This window comes from Myxine glutinosa, chromosome 6 (assembly GCF_964187855.1).
Source record: "Myxine glutinosa chromosome 6, kmMyxGlut1.1, whole genome shotgun sequence".
Lineage (NCBI taxonomy): Eukaryota > Metazoa > Chordata > Myxini > Myxiniformes > Myxinidae > Myxine > Myxine glutinosa.
Genome location: NC_136266.1, coordinates 179,998,774 through 180,016,459, shown reverse-complemented (window position 1 = coordinate 180,016,459; position 17,686 = coordinate 179,998,774). Strand labels below are relative to the sequence as shown.

The 17,686-nt window shown below is 47.6% G+C and overlaps 1 protein-coding gene across 1 annotated transcript in view; it reads left to right on the top strand.

Annotated features, from left to right (window-relative positions):
• The window catches only part of LOC137429512 (thrombospondin type-1 domain-containing protein 7A-like), a 665,061-nt gene extending 662,189 nt beyond the window's left edge, over positions 1-2,872 (top strand). The window contains exon 22 of the mRNA XM_068119458.2: positions 1,916-2,872. The gene's annotated coding sequence lies outside the window, so the exon portion shown is untranslated. The remainder of the gene's footprint in view (positions 1-1,915) is intronic.
• The last annotated feature ends 14,814 nt before the right edge of the window (positions 2,873-17,686 follow it).

The following is a 17,686-nucleotide window of genomic DNA, read 5'->3' as shown; positions in this document are numbered from 1 at the left end:
CCTGGACTCTGTGTCCTTTCCTCCTGACAAGGAGGAAAAGTTTCTGTCAACCCTCGACTCTGATTCTGCAACTGGACCTGACAGCATCAGCCCACGGGTCCTAAAATCCTGTTCTTCCGCTCTTTCACTCCCTCTCTCTGTTCTCTTCACCCTCTCTTTTGCTCAAGGTCATCTGCCATCTGCTTGGAAATCAGCCAACATCACCGCTTTGCACAAAAAGGTGCAAAAACAGATCCTAGCAACTACAGACCAATCAGCCTTCTCCCAATTATCAGCAAAGTCATGGAATCCATCATTGCTTTGGATATGAAATCTTTCCCCTTCTCCAATGGCTTGAACTCTGATCATCAATTTGGTTTCAGACCTGGTCACTCTACTCTGGACATGCTGCTTCTGCTTTCTCAACAATGGATGGAGGTCCTCAATGCCAAACAGGAAATTAGAGCTGTCTCCCTTGACATATCACGTGCCTTCGATATGGTCTGGCACCCCGATCTGCTCACCAAACTCTCCTCCTTTGGTATCCATGGAAATCTCCACGCATGGCTGGCGGACGTCCTCTCTAGTCGAGGTCAACGTGTGGCCCTGAATGGGTTTCTCTCATCTCCTCTTCCTGTTCAGGTTGGAGTTCCCCAAGGCAGTGTTCTGGGTCCTGTGCTTTTTCTGGCCTTCATCAATGATCTCTCTGACTCTCTTGAAAATCCTCTCTATCTCTTTGCTGACGACTCTCCTCTCTGTTGCTCCATTCCTCATCCCTCAGATCGGCAGTCTGCAGCCTCCTCACTCTCTGCAGACCTGGACAAAATCACAGACTGGGCAAACAAGTGGAACATGTCTTTCAATCCTGACAAATCTCACACTCTTACGATGTCTCTCCGAAAAGACCGACTGGACAACCCTCCCATCCACTTTCTGAATAATCCTCTCCAAGAAGTTACTCAAGCTTTTGGGTCTCACTATCTGCCATGATCTTTCCTGGGAAAACCACATTTCAAATTTGGCCTCCAAAGCCAGTCGCTGACTGGGCATCCTCCGTCGTGCGAAGTCCTTCCTTGGCATACCTGAGCTCCTCACCACATACAAGGCTTTCATCCGCAGCTCAATGGAATACTGCTCTCCCCTCTGGGCTGGTGCTCCTGCCTCGCACCTAGCTCGTCTTCACACTGTTGAAACCAAAGCGTTCAGAATCATTTGAATCTCCCGCGATGAAGCCAACTCCAAGGGCCTTTCACTCACTCACCGCAGGCAGGTTGGTGGTCTTTCCGTCTTCTACCGACTTCTCTCTGGCCTTGCCCCCCCAGCTCTCTCTGGGCTCTGTCCCCCAAATATTCCTACAGGTCGCACAAGATCTGCCTGCAACCCTCTTATGGTTAAACTGCCAAAATCAAGACTCTCTGCTCACCTTCACTCCTACATTCCTCTTTTCTCCCGCCTCTGGAACAAACTCCCTCACTCTCTTCAATCCCACTCCACCCTCCAGGTCTTTAAAACAGCTGTTCACCACCATCTCTTATCTTCCCCCATCCAAAACCTTGATCTTTTCTACCCCCGCTAATTTCACCCCAAATCCACTTTTTTGAAATACCAACTTCTGTCCTGGAAGTCCTTGTTTTATACATCTCCCCTCCCCCCCCCCCCCTCCCCATGCCTCCTCCCCCAAAGCCCTCTCCCTCCCACACATATCCCTGCTCTCAAATGTTGTGTTTGTGTGCTTCCCCTTCTCTCCCCATCTTGTCTTCCGCTCCCTATTTTTATATATTTTGTTTGTCTGTTTGATTTGTTTGTGAAATAAATGTTAGCTCTTTCACGAGCCTCGATTCTGTATACAAAAAAAAAAAAAAAAACCCTGACAACCCTAGCCCTAACAATAACTAACCCTAACCATAACCCTAACCCACTCTGTCCTTTTCTGCAGTAGGCAACGAAGAAGAGCTGGGCAGCGGCAAAGGAACCACGCACCACCTGCAGTGGCCTTTGACTGTGACGCTGACCTGTAGGTGTTCTCCATCTCCTGGACATCGCACCTCTGAAACCAGAAAAAGGCTGGGAATATGCGCAAATGGAATGAGAATGTCATATGGGATCAATGATATCTTGCTCCTGCATGACCCACATTGACCACGTGGCAGAACAAAGAAGGAGAAGGAAACATCTTGTGGAGAAACTGATATCAAGAGGAAAATGTAGATGTTTGAGGAAGAGAGAGGCTGCTTTTGTTGCCTTATTTGCCTTTTGATAATCCCAAGTCAGATCTCAGCCTGACCACCATCAGGAGTCTTTCCAGACATTGGCTAACACTGTTGAAAGCGTCACTGATGTGTGTACCGGGTGTTTGAGAACACCAAACGTGACTTTCCACGAACCTGCAGGAACCACCGTGATCTTCTTTTCTGCTTTTTTGACACAAAACTCTTCCTACAGTGTGAGCATCTCTGGATGTTTCTCCTTCACGTTCCACGTGCTTTCATGACATCCAGGCTTTCCAGCCGGACAGGTGTCTTCGTCATTTTTACCCGATGGCACCAGATGCTTTGCCGGAGGAGAACCGACTCCAGCAGGTGTTAGGGACCTTGAGATGAGGACGTTGGTGTTACGGCCGTTGTATAATGGCGGACCAGTCTAGAGGACTGACGTTTTCGGACAGAATTAGATCGTGATTAGCGCATCCAACCGGCATGATGCTGTTTTGTTGTGTCATGCTGTGTGCTGCTAAAGTTTGAGTCCAACAATGCCTTGTTGGGACCAAATCCTGACTCAAATGTGAATGACAATGTTGTGCTGTTTGTTTGTGTCGGACGGGAGACCATTGCATCCAGAGACAATGTGGAGCAATTCACTGTCATCGTTTTGTGTCCGTAGAACACATTAAAGATCTCGATCTTAAAAACTGAGCTTCATTTTCTGTCTCCATTATTTGTTTCAATGATCTCGGGAAGGAGTTTTAGGACTTTGAAGTTTTGAGCTCCTTCGCTAGGAAAGTTACGCGGAAAGCCACATGAGGTCGCACTTTGCTTGCTGCCAGATCTATGATTTCTTCTGTCGCCAAAAGGTGTCGCTGATGCACTATTACTCTGTTGCTATCACATGGAATGGGATTTCTGGGACAGCTGAAATTGGACTTGATAAGTATCACATCAACGGAAGGAAAACACATGCCTACCTCCATTTCAGAACTTACTGCCACCCACAACCGCTACTTTATTCATCTTAAGACACAAAACGCTTTGGGATTTTGCTGATTCGATATAAAAATCACTATTTAATAATTGGATTGATCCATTGATTTATCCCATCTCCCACAAACAACCTCTAAAGATAAATAAAAAAAAAGTCCCTTTAATTGATTTGTCAAACATTTGTCAGCATAGTCTCGCTCACGACGACATTCTCTCGAGCACCTTTGTTCGCCATCTTCATCAAGCTGGGACACTTTAGCCGTGCTTCGTATTTGTTTGAAATTATCAAACACATCAAACGTAAAGAGAACGTACAAGATCTTTTTCTTCACTAAAATAAATGTTTTTATGCCTCGGCCGACAAAGTCTCCGGAGGCATTATGTTTTCGGGTTGTCCGTCCATCCTTCCATCCGTCCATGCTAAACCTCGTTTTTCTCAGCAACCATAAGTCCGATTGAGACGAAACTTTCAGGGTTGGAGTGACACCCATGCAAAATGTTTTTGTGATAATTGAGACGTCATAGGTCACGTGCTATGACAGCCATCTTGGATTAAAAGCAAATAATTAAAAAATATTTCTTGGAAACCAATGAATGGAAAAATTTGAAACTTGGCACAATGTCAAGTACTCCCAATGGGGAACAAAAGCTTCATAATGATGACATCATAAGTGAAGTGGTATACCAGCCAAAAATGTGTTAATCTAATTCCTTATCCTAAAAATCTGAAATTGCAAGCACATGATCTATGACCCATTTGTATTGAAGTATGAAATTTATGACATAATAGGTCACATGGTTTGGCAGCCAAATTGGATTGAAGGAAAATATTAAATAATTATATCTCTGAAACCACTCACACGATCGATGCAAAATTTTACAAATATCATCTAACAGCACTGTTGCATATAGTTTGAAAATGATGATGTCATAGGTCACGTGGTTTGGCAGCCATCTTGGATAGAAAAACGAACCTTATCCGATGAACACGAAACTTCACAAACGTAATTCCCTACCCGTACATATGCAGTGATGGCATCTACTCGTTGTGGGACTATGCGGAGGCATATTGGTGACACAGTCGCATTGTTCTAGTTTTTTCTGCAATTCCAATCACATATTTACCACTTACATCCGATTTTACATTTGATGAAGAGTAATTTACTCGCAAAAGGTCAGTGTACCCGTTTCCATGCACCACAACATACTATTTGCTTTCTTTGTTTATTCTTAACTCCTTTCGTTTGCGATGTGTTGTTCTTTACCATCAATGATTGTATGCAAGGATGAAAGGACTAGAACAGCCCTCTTTCCCCATAACAAAAAAGCTCCCTAGTTATCCCTTCCGTGTGCTCACCGCGGTACCTATCATGGAAAATGTGTTGTTGAGTTTTATTAGTGAAGCACAATGGAGGGTGTAATGGCAGACAAAGATTTCAAGGAGATTGAAAGGGAAGGTCCTGTTGTCATGTGTAACACCGGCCTATCTTTACAGTCTGAAACAGTGACACACACACACACACAAGAGAGAGAGAGAGAGAGAGAGAGAGAGAGAGAGAGAGAGAGAGAGAGAGAGAGAGAGAGAGAGAGAGAGAAAGAGAAAGAGAGAGAGAAAGAAAGAAAAACGAACGAACGAGAGAGAACGAACAACAGAGGCTACAGGTTTGCGAGAACAACTGGATCAGGAGGAGTGTGGGAGTGAAGAGGGTGGTTGAATAGAAGGAGAATGTATGAACTGAGGGAGGAGATTGGTGTGCAGGGGAAGAGAGAATAGCAAAGAGAGTTGACAGGTTGAGGAAACAAGGTAGGAGGAAAATGTGTAGACCACGGTTGAGATAGGAGGATTGTGTGAAGAGGGATATAAGAAAGGTGGGGGTGGTTGGAGAGTGGAGAGAGTTGGCTGAGGACCGAGGGGAGTGGAGGAGTAATCGTGGTCAAGGCAGGGCAGAACCTCAGTGCCATCGGACCCTCACCCCTTATAAAGGGAAAAGGAGGAGGACAACATCACAATATATATATAGGCAAAATTGTACTTCCCCAACTCTTCTTTTCTTTATATTTCCTTGAGTGGTGGTTTTGTTTCATCTCATGATTTAATTTGCTCCAGGTTTGAGAGTGGCCGTTTTCTGCAGTTGTATTGTTAGAAACTGTTAGTTTTCTACTTGTGGGTCTCTCAACCTTTGCTCTGAGTGAACACAAGCCTTTAGTTACAATTGGCTTTCATCAATAACCTATAACATGAGAAAACTAGAACGGGCACTCGGTAGAGCGCATACCTTCGCCGCAGCTACTGTTCTGTACTTGGCATGGGAGTGTAGGGAACAGAACAACAAAAATACGATTTTGACCTTTTCGTGACCTTGACCTTGACCTTTGACCCGATTGCTCCCAAAATCTAATCAAATGTGTCCCGTATAATAACCAATCATCCCACCAAATTTCATGCAATTCGGTTGAATACTTTTTGAGTTATGCGAATAACATACACACACACACACAGACATACAAATAAATACACAGCGATCAAAACATAACCTTCCGCTTTTGCGAAGGTAATGACAACATGCAGCCATGACAAAGTTCTGATTTTAGGCAGAAATCCGTTTTTTTTTTACGAGATAGACAGACAAACAAAGAGGAGATTTCACTTCTTTTCTTTTTTGAAGGGGTTAAGGAGAGACTTTGATCCCAGCCGAGAGCAGATTTAGTTCCAATAAAGGCAGGACACAGGATTGTCTTCTTCTTTCATTACCTCTGCTAACAAAGGTGGATGGAGGTTTTATGTTTTCACACCTGTCTGATTGTCTGTGAGCAGGCTATCCCAAAAAGTTGTGAATGGATTCGGATAAAATTTGGTGGACAGGTTGGGGGTGTGACAAGGACAAATAATTGATTAGAGTTTGGTGATCCAAATGTGGATCCGGATACAAGAAGTTTTCAAGTGATTATTCACCATTGAGAGAGTTCAGGCCAAAAACGATATATATATATATATATATATATATATATATATATATATATATATATATATATATATATATATATATACATATATATATATATATATATATACATATATATATATATATATATATATATATATATATATATATAAATATATATATATATATTGTTGCGGATCTCAGAGTACGGCACTCCCGTTAGCAAGGGGGGGGGGGGGTTAATCCCCTTATCTTGTTAAGCTGGCCGTCTCCGGTCCTGGAACTATCCCGCTCCTTTGCGGGGTGAGATTAGCCAGGGTGATTGGTCAACGGTTTCCCAAATACCTTCACCAATCTCTCCGCAAAGCAGGGAGATGAGTCCCTGCTCGAACCGCGGATGTGATGGTAATTGCTGAGCGGTTTAGCAATCCACGATCCGAGCCGTTAACAAAAGGACTAAACCCGATTATAGCGGTTCCTATATCGTGCCACCGATATTCCATTGGGGACAGGATGAAAGCGATCGGATGAGAAGAAATCAGATAAAGAAAGAACATAGGATTTATTATACAATAATGAAGAGGAAACGAAAGGCAAGAATATACAAAAGAGGGAAATAAAAGGACATAGGGCAAGCTTATCTAAACAGTCTTAACTTATCACGACCCAAGGACAAACAGACAGACTCACACGGAATGGTAGCTGGTAGGGGAGGAAGGTCCAGGCAGATGGTTCCAGGCGATGGGATCCGTCCAGGCTCCGGGTCCGCAGGCGAAGAACGGCAGGCAGCTTCGCGTATTGTTGGCGCGTGACCGGACCTTACATATGCGAGGGGCTGGAATGTTGCATACGTACAGCGTGCCGAACGCTCTCAAAACCAAACGGCAGTTCGCATCAAACGATCGTTCCAAGCGATCCTCCGCGCAGTGTTCGTATCATCTGCCGTCTCTGCGCTGTTCTCTCAAGGTGTCTGCCGATCATCTGATCATCTCCCCCGCATCTGCCGAAGTAGTCCGCGGTGGCGCTTTTATTACAAGCCTCGCGTATCAAGCCGCGTCCGATTCGTTCCGCCTACTCGTGAACACGCCTCGCCCCGATTGGTCGCGAGGGTTCATTGGTACCTCCCCTCGTGACGCGTTGATGGGGCCACGCCTATGTTCCTGGCCGCTCCTCCCTTCTTCTCCCACTCTGCCACGGGGCTTATGGCGGCAGGCAGGAATAACCAAAAGGCAGCGACGACGGCAATACGATTATGTGGCAGCATTGGGAAGGACAAGCCCCGTTGAAGGTGCTATTGGCACTTGGAGAGAGAGAGATCGGGGATAATTGAAGGGGCCTAGGTTATTTGATTAATACAACTCAGATTCAACTATTGGAAACAGATCCTTACCTGAAACACATACTAATGAAATAACTAAAGAAGAAGCCTATGGTGTGCTACGTGTTGCTCATGGCTTAACTAGGGTGCAACCTTTGACCTTCACACCAAAAATGTGAATATTTACAGGGGATTATTTATAAGGGAATATTACAGATATTTACAAAGTGGAGGGTTCTAAAAACCACAACACTGCACCCTCATTACCTCCAGGGCCGTCACGGCCCGAAAGAACTTCAACTTAGTGTGACACAGGTGTGGTAACCCTCTACTATTAACTTCACCCTGAGTGCGACATTTTTAAAACAACTAAGTATGTCCTGCCTGCTGCGTTGCATTCTATCTAACAGATTCACGCCCACAGGATAACCGAATCACGGAATTGTCTTCAAAACTAAAGATTGATGGTGGGGAGCATTATTTACAAAGACACTACTTGGTATTTACACGCAAACCCAGGACCTGTCATTTTGGGAGACAAAATGATGAACTTTTGAGAAGAGGAAGAGCATGCACTGCACTGCACCAATACACCACACTCAAATGCCCGGGGATGCACAATTGATATTGCAGTGCACCCCTGAGCACAAGAGCATTACAAAGCACCAAATCACCAATCAGCACCAATAAGCACCAAAGCACCATAAAACACACAAAGCACCATCCAGTGCTCATTTTCACACATTTCATCCAATAAAAACAAACTGATGACCTTTCTTGTCAGCTCCTGCTCTGCTGGCTGATGTTTCCTGATCTTGACTTGGTCTTGAGGCTTGCTGCCTATTTGAAAATAACAAAAAGGGCCCACAATGCATCCACTTTTTATTTATGGCCAACAGGGGCCAACTACGGGTGGTCCACCTGTATGGCAAAGGGGGCCACCTCACCGTGGTCCACAAGCAAACTTTTCTCTGGCCATCATGGCCGGTCCCAGCAGAGGGCCCAGGCCCCAACACGTGGGGTCCATTAGTGTGGTGCTTGGCCACAAAAACGTGTGGTCCATAAAGTGGTGCTAGGCCGCAGGTCGTGCGGTCCATAAGGCAGTGTACCAGTCCAGGCAGGCTGTGCAGTGGTGGCTCGGGCACACAAGTGCGGCTACCTGCACACTCCCTCCCCCCACCCCCCAGACCCAAAAGAACAAGCCGTGAGTGGGGAAGGAAGGACAAAGCAAGCATCGGGGCAAGGTCACAAGGATACACATTAATACAAGGCAATGCAAGGTGAGGTGTGCATGGGAGCGAGCGGAGAAAGCTCGTCCCTACCGTACGTCACCCCCCCCCCCCCTGTCACCTAATCTACCCTTGCCCCTTACCCCATATTTACACAACTCTACACATTTACAAATTAGTTGCTATCGTCCCGTCTCCCCCATATCTCCCCTAATACCAAATTCGTCAACAATCCCAATTTCTCATTAATCCCTCTATTCCGAATTTACCATCAATCCCTCATAAGGGGGAAGAGATGGAATAACAAGCACAATGTCACCCCCACGTCATGATGCATCTCACCATTCCAAAACATTTGCAACAACAAAAAAACAAACATGGTGTGGAGTCCTGTCATCACCTCAGGTGAGTGGATGTCGATGGTGCGAAGAGATTTCAATCCTAACTATACTTCTAAATGACTTTAACACTTTTACTCTACCCGGGGTCTTTCCCTGTAAAACCATTGGCCATCTTACACTATGTGGTTCTAAGAACCGAACTCCCATTGACCAAACTGTGGTGCTCACAAATTTGTGGTCTCACTCCCCCGATTCTTCACCCTGTGCCTTCGCACAATTTCCGGGCTGGGTCGTGTGGCGCTCCCAGCAGGTCCGCTCACCTGCACACCTCCGCCACTGTAGTTACCTTCCGAGCTTACCTGCTCCTTACCCTAACCTACCTGGGGAAGGCCCTCTGGCGCTCTCACCCCACTACCGCCCTCTCTGGCAACGGGCTACCCAGGTCCGTCCTCTGGATCCTCGGGCCCCATTGAACAACTCTACTGGCTCCCAGAGCCTACCTACAGCCTCACGTGGCCGATAGACTAACAGTGGCGGAGTGCCCATTTAACCATACACACACTAACAGGCCACACGCCCAGCCATTTCACTCCACTAATGCACCCATCCAAACACCATTCTACCACACGCACCACAGATGCCAATATCCACCACAATTTACCTATACCCTCTACCTACTCTTCAACTACCCTCCCCGGGTATTCGTGAAAGGGGTCCATCTTCCCCCATCCACTCCTTTCGCACCAACCCCTCCACTCCACATATTCCACATTACTCACTCCACACCATCGATTCCATACTCCATTCACTCCATGCTCCATTCACTCCAGACCATCTATTCCATACTCCATGTATTCCATGCCATTCATTTCATCCAACCATTCTCAATACAGTTGTGCTTCACCTGCACACCTGTGCCCACACACCTGGTGTCACCTGTACACCTGGTGGCACTCTCCTCCAGGACCATTCATTCAATACAACTCACAATCACACCTTTCACCATACTATGCTCAATGCACAATCATCATGCTCACCACAAAGAACTTCCTGCACACACACTGCATCATCTAAGCTGACTACTCCCTTCTGAAACTCGCGCTCCCCAGTCCTCCCTTATACTAAGCGCTCCCACGTCGTTATAATCCACTAATCTGCTACGTCCCCTCTACAGGTAAATGCCGCTACTTAACTCTACAGTTACCTATTGTCATTTTTCTCTAAATTCCTATCAATTTATCCTAACCCCCCAGGCTAGTTTACACAGCCAAAACCCCATAAACTATTGCTCATGTGCCCTGGTGGGATGGAAGGGATGGCAGAGTTGCCATCCCTCCACATCGGGCATCTCCCATTATCAATTTTGCCCATCCAATTTTTGCCAATCAAATTTCAAATTTTGCCAATCAAATTGGCCCATCAAATTTGCCAATCCAATTTGCCCATCATCAATTTCCTACCCTTATTCATCCATTATTCTGAGCCTCGGTGCATCATTACATCATTAAAACTCGGCTTTGCAAAGCCGAGCAATGAATTCGGGTGGTTTGGTCTCCTGCGGTTGGGTCCGTCCGGCATTCGGTTCAGGGGAGGAGGTTTGGTTGGGCCAAGGTTCAAGGCACCATCCCTACACAGGGCCTTTCGCTCCCATGCGCGGTGGGCCAACCTTGCCTGGGTGGAACGCCGCCACCACAAGGGGGCGCCGTTCCGACCCCTCCTACCTCCCCTCGAACCGGGCCGGTCGCCTTGCCCGGCAAAGCGCCGACGCGACCGTGCAGGGCGGGGCCCGGCCCGGATCGTGCGCGGCGCTCCGAACAGGAGTGACGCTACACCGATCCCCGCCGGCTCCCGCAGTACACCAAGCCCGGCACGACCGAGGGATCGCGTCGGCTATGCGTCGGCCTAACCGCTGCCCCATTTAATGTCGATGCTCCCCGTACATGCTCACACCACTCGTTCGTTTTCCTCCTCACACATCCAGGTGTCTCCATACACTTCGTTATTGTACTTGCTCGTGCGTTCTCTTCCGCTCCATACTCAGGTCTACTCATAACGCTCACCACACACTCTCGCGTACATTCTTGCGCACCCATTCTCCTCGCACACTCTATTATCATGCACACCTCCGTTCCACACCTCTCCTCCGTTACGTCCTCCGTAACACGCACCACGGGTGTGCACTCCTGCACATACCCACTCACGCGCCCCCGATGTGCCCTCCCGCACATGCGCCACAACCAACTCAGGTGTGCCTCCTCGCACCCGCTCCTCACCCATCTCACTCTCCGTGTCACTCTCATCACACATACACTCCGACGTGCATTCTCGCTCGCACTCGGTATCACTCCCATACTCTGTCGTGCACTCTCCCTCGCTCTTGGTAACACACTCGCACTCCGACGCCATTCGTAAACGCGCGCCATTCACCTTCACACACCTCTTCCTCACACACGCGCCATTGCCATCCATAACGCGCACCATGGACCTTTTACGAGCGCCCGGGTGCCGTCTCGATCCCAAATGTGCGAAAATTCTTTTTGCGCTAAACACCTTCCCACAAAACCTCTTAGCACCCACCATACACAGCCCCGTCTCACCTTCGGGGTTCTTCTACTTCGCTCCACACGCACCTGCAAATATTTATAAGGATTATGCAGCACGACATCATGATGCGAGCACGGACTTTGCACATTATCCATTTCTTCACCCCGCGAGTGCTTTTCTAAGTCCGGCGTCTCTTTCAACCCAATTTCGATTATTTCTTTTGTACCCGTCCAGTTACCTGCGCCTTGCTCCGCCTCGCTCAATCCGCGCTCCTCGAGTCGCGTTACCTCGTCGTACACAAATGCGACCCCCCTCGCTCAACCCACAGTTAACCTCCCTCTCCCACTTCCTTGCTTCATACTGGGCTTGCCCCTCACCAACCCCTCATTAATTTCTCGGGCTTGGCCATTTATGCCCTCCAATTTGCTCCCGAGTCCCTCCAATTTGCTCCCGAGTCCCTCCAATTTGCTTCCCAATTGCTCCCCCATTATATCTTCCATTCCCTCACTATCAGCCCTCATTTCTGCCATATCCTTCCTCAATCCCTCAAGTTGAGTTTCCCAATCATTTCTCAATTTCTCCCTCCCCAATTTTATGGCTACCAGTACTTGCGCCAAAAAGCTCTGCAGGTCCACAACCCCTACTTGGGAAGCGGGCGTGGCCCTCGTCGCCACGTGTGAGGTGCCGCCATTTTGTGTGCCTGTAACCCCCACCGTCACACCTTCTTCAACCCCCTCTTCCATTACTCCCACTGTCTCCCTGGGGTCCTGGGTTGCCTCTAACCCCTCATTCTCCCCTACCGGCACCTGATCGCCTTGATCATCCATGGCATGATTTTAAAATTGAGATGTTAAACAGAATTTCGGCCGCTCGTAAATTTTTGACCAAATTTTTAAGATGTTTCAAAAATTTGGTTCGGGTCCAATCCCACTCCTGACACCAATTGTTACAGATCCGGGGGACGGCACTCCCGTTAGCAAGGGGGGGTTAATCCCCTTGTCCTGTTAAGCTGGCCGTCCGACCGGTCCTGGGGGTATGACGTCACTTCCGGTCGATGGTAAGTAGGGTTGCAAGCCCAATTTGTCTTCATACCTAATTACTACCACCGGCCGTAAGCGAGGAAATACTCCCACCCGGGCCGCAGCGTGATTGGATTGCGCCGAGCGAAGCGAGCTGCGACTCGGACCGTTAGCAAGAGACTAAACCCGACTATAAAGCAGTTGGCCAAATCGCGCCACAGGTACTCAATGGGGAAAAGACTAAAGCGACCGGATGAGAGGAAGCCAAAGAACCAAAAAGGGTAAAGGAAGAACACAGGTTTATTTACTATCTAAAAGAGGAAACGAAAGAAGGGCATTTACAAGGAGAAGAAGAAGCAGAACACAGGGCAGCCTTAAAACAGTCTTATATTATATCCCAGACAAAACGAACAGACTCACATGAATAGGGGTTGGCAGGAAGGAATGGCTGGAAGGAGAAGAAGGTCCAGGCAGGTGACAGGATAGGAAGGTCCGGGCCGGTGCGCAGCATCGAGGTTGGCTCCAGTCCACGCTCTGGGCTCGAGGCGAAACCCGGTGGCAGCTGCACGTATTTGTTTCACGCGGGCTGACAACGTGAATAGATGGCGTAATGTCAGCGGACCCACTCTTCTGCCTCACGATCCTTCGCACTCAGCTCTCCTCTCTTTGATCTCTTGATGCACTCATCCCTCTTACTCATCTGTACCTCCTCACTCATCTGTACCTTCTCACTCGTCTGCTGAAGCAGTCCCTCGCAGCCGCTTTTATTGTCAGTGTAGAAATCAAGCCGCCGGCTCCGATGACACGCCTACCGGTTCGCTCACCTCGGCGCTGGTTGGCCGGCAAGGGCTCGCTGGCTCCACCTCTGATGACGAGTCGACGTGCCACACCTTGTGCTTGTGGTTCCGCCCCCTTCTTCATCGGCTGGAGACCACGTGTTTAATGGCGGTTTGGGGCCAACAACCGAATCAAGGCAAGGAGCAGCGAACGCCGCCCTACGGCTACTTTGAAGAGCGGGTGAGACGATTGGGGAAATTGAAAGGGGCCTATCTTATTTGATTAATGCAACGCAGATTCAACTATTGGGAACAGATCCTTAACTGAAACACATAATAATGAAATAACTACAGAGAGGTCCTCTGGTTCTCTACGTGTTGTACATGGACTAACTAGGGTGCGATCTTTAATAAAGCCAATTGATGGGGATATTTACAGGGGATCATTTATAAGGGAAACATTTACAAAAATTTACTCGTGAAGGTTATACAAACCGTAACACAGCACCCGTCTTTCCTCTAGGGCCGTCCCGGCCCGAAATAACTTTACTTAATGTGACACTCAGGTGTAGTAGCCCTCTACTATTAACCTTACCCTTGAGTGCAACAGTTTTAAAACAACTAAGTATATCCCGCCTGCTACATTGCATCCTACCTAACAGACTCATGCCCACAGGATAACAGAATCACGGAATTATTCACAAACTATACATTTAGCCGGTGGGGAGCATCATTTACAAGACACTATTTGGTATTTACAATGTGAACCCAGGACCTGTCATTTTGGGAGACAAAAAGATGAACTTTTGAGAAGAGGAAGAGCATGCACTGCACTGCACCGATACACCATACTCAAATGCCCGGGGATGCACAATTGATATTGCAGTGCACCCCTGAGCACAAGAGCATTACAAAGCACCAAAGCACCAATCAGCACCAATAAGCACCAAAGCACAATAAAACACACAAAGTACCATCCAGTGCTCATTTTCACACATTTCATCCAATAAAAACAAACTGATGACCTTTCTTGTCAGCTCCTGCTCTGCTGGCCGATGTTTCCTGATCTTGACTTGGTCTTGAGGCTTGCTGCCTATTTGAAAATAACAAAAAGGGCCCACAACGCGTCCACTTTTTATTTATGGCCAACAGGGGCCAACTAAGGGTGGTCCACCTGTATGGCAAAGGGGGCCACCTCACCGTGGTCCACAAGCAAACTTTTCTCTGGCCATCATGGCCAGTCCCAGCAGAGGGCCCAGGCCCCAACACGTGGGGTCCATTAGTGTGGTGCTTGGCCACAAAAACGTGTGGTCCATAAAGTGGTGCTAGGCCGCAGGTCGTGCGGTCCATAAGGCGGTGTACCAGTCCAGGCAGGCTGTGCAGCGGTGGCTCGGGCACACAAGTGCGGCTACCTGCGCACTCCCTCCTCCCACCCCCCCCAGACCCAAAAGAACAAGCCATGAGTGGGGAAGGAAGGACAAAGCAAGCATCGGGGCAAGGTCACAAGGGTACACATTAATACAAGGCAATGCAAGGTGAGGTGCGCATGGGAGCGAGCGGAGAAAGCTCGTCCCTACCGTACGTCACCCCCCCCCCCCCCCCCCCTGTCACCTAATCTAAAATTACTAGTGAAGGTTCTAAAAACCGTAACAATATATATATATATATATATATATATATATATATATATATATATATATATATATATATATATTTCTGTCAGTTGATTGTTTGTTTGCCATTTGTATTACAGTGTACAAGAAGGTATAAATAAATGAATGACATGTTTATCTAACCATTTATTAGGGGGAAAATTATTACGGAAGTGTACCATGCTGTTTTACTTGCAATTTTCAAAGTTCCCTCCCTCGTGATCGATGCACAATTGCAGCCGAGCAGGCACAGAGTGGCACACATGCTTGCAGAGTTTGATATCAATTTACTCAAACTTTGTAGTGATTTGAGCCTTCAATTCCTGAATGGTACGAGGCTTTTCACTATAAACAAGGTCTTTCATGAGCTCCCAAAGAAAGAAATCTGGAGGTGTAAGGTCTGGGGAACGTGCTAGCCACTCGATCGGACCGCGGCGGCGGATCCACTTACACTTGCGTAAAATTTTTCCCCCGAATAAATGGTTAGATAAACATGTCATTCATTTATTTCTACCTTCTTGTACACTGTAATACAAATGGCAAACAAACAATCAACTGACAGAAATATATATATTGTTACAGATTCGGGGGTCGGCCCTCCCCTTATCAAGGGGGGGGGGGGTTAATCCCCTTGTCCTTTTAAGCTGGCCGTCCCGAGTCCTGGAAATTATGACGTCACTTCCGGTCGGTGGTAAGTAGGGTTGAAAGCCTCATTAGTCTTAGTACTAAGTACTACCACTGGCCGTAAAGCGAGGAGATAACGCCCACCCGAGCCGCAGCGTTAATGGATACGCCGAGCGAAGCGAGCCGCGACTCGGGCCGTTAACAAACACTAAACCCGATCCTGAGCGGTACCGAAATCGTGCCACAGGTACTCAATTGAAAGAAAGGACGGATGCGATCGGATTAGGAAAACCAAGAAATAACAAGGTGAATTTATTACAAGCCAAAAGAAGAGGAAACGAAAGGATGTACAAGAAGAAGAAGAAGAAGCAGAAGGACACAGGGCAATCTTATCTAAACAGTCTTAACTTATTACGACCCCAGGACAAACAGACACACTCACACGGAATTGTAGTGGTAGGGGAGGAAGGTCTAGGCAGATGGTTAGGCTCCTCGCCCGGTCCCGACTCGTGCCGTGGTGGTGATGGAAGCAGGCCGGCAGCGCGCCGCGTGTCGTTGACCACGAGCGGACCTTACAGATATATCGGGGGGGGGGGGGGGACTGGGATGCTACGCACGGGATAAACGTATAGCGTGCCAACGCTCTCTCTCTCTCTCTATTATTAATGTTCGTCTCAACAAGGCAGTTCGTATCAAAGGGGCACCCTCACGCAGTTCTTCTTGCACGCAGTCCTTCAAGTCCTTGCAAAAGGAGGCCACCAAATGAAGTCCCCCACATGAAGTCCATTACAATCGATGGTCCCCTGCGCAGTCCGTTACAATAAGCAGTCCGTGGCGCAGTTCGTATCAGAATGTGCTCACTGGCCAGATCTCCGCGCAGTCCCCATTTCCCAGCGACTCCGTATCATCGGGCTGTTTCCGCGCAGTCCGTAAGAGGGCTTGGCGCTTGCGCTTATATAATGCGCTCACAGATCAATGCGCGCACTTCGAAACCACGCCCGCCAGTGAGCTCACCTCAGCCCTGGTTGGCTGGCGAGGGCTCACCGGCTCCGCCCTTGACGGCGAGTTGACAGGGCCATGCCTCGTTCTTGTGTCCAGCCCCTTTTTTCCTCGGCCTGAGACCACATGTTCAATGGCGTTTGTTTGAGCAAACTTCAGCTCAATGCAGCTAATGCTGCTGGCAAGCGGAGGCGCGTAATAGAATTGGGAGAGAGAGGTTGGAAAGGAAGTGAATGGGGCCTATCTTATCTATCTATAATTCCAGTAATCTCTGTCTGTACGTTTGTACGTTTGTACGTCTGTACGTCTGTTTGTCTGTGACCGCTGTTTCTCGACAACCACGGGTCCGATATACTTTTAACTTGCCAGGTATATTGCTGGGGACCCGAGGATGTGCCTTTTCAAGGTTTCATATTAATCGGACAATTACTTACCGAGCTATGTACAAAAAACGATTCAACCAATCAGAGAGCAGCGAACGATCGCGTGTGCCGAACGTGGCGGGCACACTCTGCCTCGGATGGCACATTTGAGAGCGTATTCATTTATTTCACGTTTGCAAACTATGTTGGCGTTAAACTATGTTTTACAACTAATAAAAACGAATTTGCGATTCATTCGCTTTCCTGCGCGTTTGTGTACGCGATGGCGATTTCTTTACCAAACTCCGGAAGGAAGCCGTTCGCTTTGGACCAAACCATTGCATGTAAATAGAGGGGGGGGATTGTCACCACTCGCAAGCCGTTCGCTTTGGACCAAACCATTTCATGTAAATAGAGGGGGGGGGATATAATTTTAGATATATATATAGTACGGGCATGCCCTAGTTTGATTAATTGATGCAATGCAGATTCAACTATTGGGAACACGGCCTTATCCGACACATAATAAGGAAATAACTAAAGTTCCTATGGTGGCCTACGTGTTGCATATGGACTAACTATGGGTGCAACGTTTAACCTTTTAAATGATGGAATATTATTTACAAGTATTTACAAAGTGAGGGGTTCTCAAAACCGCAACAATATATATATATATATATATATATATATATATATATATATAT